The sequence below is a fragment of the Desmodus rotundus genome, chromosome 2, assembly GCF_022682495.2.
Source record: "Desmodus rotundus isolate HL8 chromosome 2, HLdesRot8A.1, whole genome shotgun sequence".
Taxonomy (NCBI): domain Eukaryota; kingdom Metazoa; phylum Chordata; class Mammalia; order Chiroptera; family Phyllostomidae; genus Desmodus; species Desmodus rotundus.
The window spans coordinates 44,752,509-44,758,508 of record NC_071388.1 but is presented as its reverse complement, the minus strand read 5'-3'; positions in this window follow the sequence as shown (position 1 = coordinate 44,758,508).

Genomic DNA, 6,000 nt, shown 5'->3' with positions numbered 1-6,000 from the left:
TATGGGCAGTAAAACCTGGCTAGTAGAGATGTGCTGAGGATTTAAAGAGATTACACTTGCTATGCTCAGCATAGGACCTGGCACACAGTGAGCTATCAGTAAATAAGAGTTCTTAATGCCCCCAATAATGCTTAGTACTGAAAGCACAAAGAGGTGCCATAGTGAATACAATGTGACGCAGACGTGGTCTTTGCCTTCGACTAGCCTGTTTAGGCAATAAACCCCAGTAGCTAAGAGTGAAGGGCTCCTTAACTTTGTCATCTTTGTCAAGTTATTTAACCTCTCTGAGTTGTTGTACTCATCTGTAAATGACATGATAATAGTGGTGCATACTTCAATGCTGAGAGCATTAAATAAGATAGTAGGGTTAACATTCCTAGCATCAGGCAAGCCCCTATATAACCGCTTAGAGAGAAGAAATAGAACAGGTGGAAGAATGCGGCTTTAGTTTTGGCACCAATATGCTGGCAAAGAAGGGTTGTCCATTGGCAACTTCAGGTAACAGGAGGAAACAGAGAGGAAGGGAGATAAAGGTACTATGAAAAATAACTGATAGATTCTTCCCTGTTTCTTGTGTTAGTGGCCAACGCAAGGAAATCAATGAGGCAGGACTCAGGGATACGGAGCAGTAGGCATAGATCAGAGTGCCTGGTGTTGGGAGAGGTCAGGGAGCAGAACCCTCAGCTAAGTGGTAAGAGATGAAGAGCCAGGCATGTAGGTGCTGGAGCACGGGGGCGCTAGATGGGCTCAGGAAAACGGGCAGTTCCGGAGGTTCCCTGGGAAGGAATTAGAATGGCATTTAAATGATTGCATTTGCTCAGGGTCCTCTTGGTTCCCCCTGGAGTGTCCTGGTGTAATAATCTGGCCGGCTGAGTGGGCCTGTGTCCTGTGCTGGGGCACTTAGGAGGGCCATGTGCTTGGTATAATGCTCTACTATAGCTGTCTTGAAATTCCTAACAGTTTCTGAACAAGGAGCTCTGCATTTCCATTTTGCTTCAAGCCATGAAATCATGTAGCAGTCCCGTTAATCATCAGTGGTACATAAGAGGAACCATGTGCAATAGGCCTTCACGGGAGGAGGGGAGAATCATTCCCAGCTGAGGGTAAGTAGGGGAGAGGGAAGAAGGCCTCATGGATGAGGACACATTTTGAATTTGACCCTGAAGAATGGCAAGACTTAGGTAAAAATGAGTATGGCTGTCTGGTTGCAAGGAAAATGTTGGTAAAGTAAAGCGGTGGAGAAGTACGGACTGTGTTCAGGGAATGGGAAGAAATCCTTGTGAGTGTGGAGTCCTGTTCCTGAGAGATGCACATGGGCTCTTTCAAAGCAGTGCCCAGCTCAGATGACCCTGCCAGGGACAGTCTTCTTGTCAAGGCCTCTCACGGTCCTTTCCTCCAAGTGTGATTCTTCTAGGTGCCTGTCCAATAATTAATCAATTAAATTTAGCCATGCTATTCGTAGAACCCACAAAGCATGGCAGGGGGCAGGGAGAAGCAGATTTAATAAAGAATCAAATAGAAAATTTTAATTGGAAAGTGTGGTTATTTTGCCTTGGTCAGGTAGCTCAATTGATTAGAGCATCGTCTGGATATGCCAAGGTTGTGGGTTTAATCCCCGATCAGGGCACGTGCAAAAATCAACCAATGGATGCATAAATGAGTGGAGCAACAAATTGATGTTTCTCTCTCTCTTTCTAAAAAAAAAAATCAATAAATTTAAAATAACATTTTAAAAAGTAAAGTATGATTATTTAAATAAAAATGAAAATACTTAAACAGGTCAAATAATAGATCAAATACAGACCAAGAAAGCATTCAGTCAGGAATCCCCATAGTTTAATTTTCTCTCTCTGGATTCTTTCCGGCACGAGTTCTGGGTAGGGATTTGCACAGCAGACAAGTGGTGGAGGCAGAACGCCAATCAGGGCCCATATCCTGTCCTCCTTCTACTACCCCCCACTGCCACAGCCCCCACTGCACTCCACAGTGATGGGTTTCCCACAGCAGAAGCCTGGTGTGGTCCAGAGAACAGCACAAGCTTTGGCACTTACAAAATTACCTATAGTCATACCCTGTTGACACAGATGAGAGACAATAAAAGGAAAAGGCCATTTTTCTTTTAATCATCTCACAATCTCTATTCTCAACCTTATTATCCTAAAATTTGTTTGAGATTTATTTCTATTAACAGCATGGATCATGAATGACACACCAATATACATTTCGTTGTATTCCCACTTGATTTGCATAGGCCAGCATGCTTTGACTTCTTTTCCAATGTAAATGTCCCTCGGCTTCTTAAATTTGGAGCTCCCTCTCTCTCTCTCTCCTAAAATAAATGGGACAGTTACATAGATAGCTAGTAGGTCCTGGGTAGTCTTAGAGCCTCAGCTGCCTCCTAGGCTGTGTTCTGTGTGTCTGCAGACTGGTGGGACAGGTCCCCAGGACACCATCTGCAGGAGGGGTGGGGAGCCTCCTGGGAAAGAGCCCACTTTATTGGAAGAGAGCTGGGACAGACAGGCATACCTGGTACTGAGGCCTCCTCCCTGGTCAAAGGAACAACAAAATAGTGTCTGTCCCTCAAATTTGTCTCCTGGCCTGGCTCTGCTTTGAACTCATTATCTGAGTCCTATTGTAGAAAAAGAGCTAACAAGGGTTCTGTCAAGAAGGACCTTAGGAAGCTCAAGCATTTCTGTTTTGATGTCCATTGACAGCCTCTAACACAGAAAGGGAAAGAGACCTTCTCCCACAGTCTGTAGGGAACTCACTTTGGGCCTGGGTGCGCCATGGCCTCAGCTGGGCAGGAGAGGGCAGTGCCCAGCAGGCAGGGCGTTGCCAGGCCAAGGGCCAGCAGGACCTGGGCACAGGCAGCGGTTCCCAGGGAAGCCTGTGGTGCCACACAGAAGAGAGTGGCATTCTCACGGCCCCCGTGTCATTTGACTGCTGTTAGAAAATACAGGGTCTGGCACAAATAACACCCCTGTTTTATTACAAAATCTTTTATTGCCAAATCATAACATGTAATTCTGCAACATAACACTATCCCGCTCAAGCACTCTGCAGGACATTTTAAGTGAAATGTTCAAATTAAAACTATAAATTATTACACCCATATTATTACCCTACCAGCCACGCTCACCCAGGCCTTACTTCTGCCCGACCCTATGTGTCGACTCAATGTAAACAGTTAAGCACTGTATGCTTTTGAGAAGTGAACAGAGAATTTCACATTTAACCAAAAGAAATGTGGGAGCTCCCATTTAAGGAGGAATAGGGAATGATTACCGAGGAAAGTTTAAACCATTAAGAGACCACATGTAATCAGGATAGGGTAGCGAGAGGGAGTGGCAACATTATCTTTTTGTAAAGAATCCAAAACTAACAGTTCAAAGTTAATTTACTTTTTGATGTAATGAAATCTAAGTTCAAAGTCAGTTTGTTATTCCTAAATTCTCTGTCCATGAGCTCAAGGTTAAGTCTAGGGAAAAGGTAATGACCAGACAACCTGAGGCAAGGGGCAGGAGGGGGTACGGGGTGACCTGGAGTGGATGCCGAGGGGCTTAGGCCCTAATTCTCATCGCACTACCCTTTCCCTGGTATGAATGATTGACGTTCCCTCAGGATGACATGAGATACTCTGTGAGTGCCACTTATGACTTGTCCCCTGCTCTTCCCCCAACCCTAGTCTGGTTAGCCTGAGCCTCACTACTGAGTAGAAACCTAACCCACCTAGAAGCCTCAGTCCCGCCTGGGCTCTGCCACTCTGTGAGGGTATCACTTACCTGTGAGACCATTTATCCTGCAGTTTTCCCACTGTGGTGAAAACAGCCACAACCGCCAGGGAGGGGGCCATCTCTCTCTCTCTCTCTCTCTCTCTCTCTCTCTCTCTCTCTCACACACACACACACACACACACACACTTTCACTTACTGAGGGTGCAGAAGGTGGGAGCCAGAGAGCCTGCTACTCTGGAAATAGGGCCACAATCATAGTAGCTATCAGACCTTGTGGGGTTTTTTTGTTTTGGGTTTTTTTTTTTTTTGCCACTATCTCAATTGCCTGATTTTTTCCCCAGTAACAATAATTTGCTAAATACTTAAATGTCTGATTTAAATTTCTGAGATGAATTCATAAACCAGGAAGAAGTCATCTTTCAGAGCGAGTCTGCAGCAGCCACAAGTTACCCAGTGGCCCTGACGACATAGGGGCTGCTGTGCTGTAGCTCTTCTGCTTCAGTGGTGGCAGGGTCTAGCTCTGTGCCATACGTGGGACAGGCACACACTGACATTTCAGAGAAGGTGTATGGAGGTGGAGGGAGAAGATAATGGAGGCCATGCTCCAGGAGTGGAGGAAAGGGCTCAACTCTGGACCTGGCATGTGGTTAGAAATGGTCTTCCCGTGGACCAGAACCGTCTTCAGTGAACACTGGACCAGTAATGACCCCCTGCCCCATCCCGTAGTAGATTAGAAAGTTCCCCAGAGCTTTGTGACGGGAAGGAGTCTGAGTGTTGGGGGTCAGTGGGGAGGGTGCAGCGGAACAAGCCTGTACCCTCACCTGCACTTCCTGGGCTCCTCTGTGCAGGAGCTGAGATCCGGGCCACCTTGGTTCCCCAAAATTCATGTACATAGCAGCTCATTAATAAAGGTGCAATGAATCAATAGAGTACATTGTTTTCTTCTTCTGCTTCCATTTGAAAAAAGTGTGCAATTGCTGCTAATTGTCTTTATACCAAAATGCATCTTGTAATGTTTTCCACAATTGAGTTCTCTCTCTCTCTCCACCTGATGTAATTTTGCCCACTTCCTCCCTACAGCAGACAGTGGGCTTTTCTGAGAGTGCACAGAGACCCTGTTTGAGTCACACCGGGAGGGGCGGGCATGTGTGGCCAATCCGTAAGGGGGAGCTAAAATGACTCTAGAACAAACAGGAAACTTGGCGGCAGAAGTTGCATTTGTGATTCCTTATGTAGTCCACAGGATGTACATCAGCCTCATCCCCTTCACCATAGCGCCCTCTCATGGAAATAAAGAAACATTAAAAAAACATTCCTTGCAGGTGCTCAGCTTTCCCTCTGGAGTGTTTTTGCAATCTAGGCTGAGAAGCTCAGCTGTGATGGGGATTCGGACACGAGCCAGCTGGACGTTGCCTGCTGTCAGTAGTCACAGTGGCTGGGATTCTGAAACAGAATAGTATCACTGCTTACAGAAAGAACTAATGCTTTTTCTTATCGAAAATGAACACCCTTAATATGTTTCTTAAGAAGATGGCTAGCTCAGGACTCACAAAATGAATACCACATGACAAATAAAAACAAAAGCAGATAAACAGAAATAAAATGAGATTCAAGTGAACAAACAAAGGTGGGAGAATTATGTCAACATACAATCAGAAACAACATTTTAAAAGATATTTTTAGAGGACTTTAAACCCAGAACCAAGAAGATAGCATATATTCTTAGTATGAGTTATTAAGATAAATGTAAAACTGTTAAATGAAAGACAATTACACTAAGTTTACATTTTAATCATATAGTCAGTACATGCAATAATTCCCCTAATCTTCAATATAAAGGATGAAGTGCATATACAACTTTTACCAAAAAAAAAAAAATTCTCCCCGTCCCTTTACATAAATGGCCAAAAGAGAATGTTGTTTTTAACACATGCCAATCTGTCAGCCAGCCCGGAAGGACCTCCTGGGTCTGGCACCTGCACACACTTGCCCTGTAATAGCGATGCTATGGCTTTGACCTTCTAGGACTCCATGCTCATGGATTCCTCCTTTGTGGAACATTCTCAGAACTTGGCCTGGCTCTAGCCCCTGCAGTTCCTTCAGCCATTGCTCTGCACTTTCCCGTGACAATTATGAATGAAATGAGCTGAAGGGTCTTCCATGCAAATGACCCCTTCAATGCTGGGCCTCTGCGTAACTAACCATCCTGGTTTGCCTGAGTCTAGGGGCTTTTGGGGATGTGGGACTCCCAGTGCTAAAACTGGAG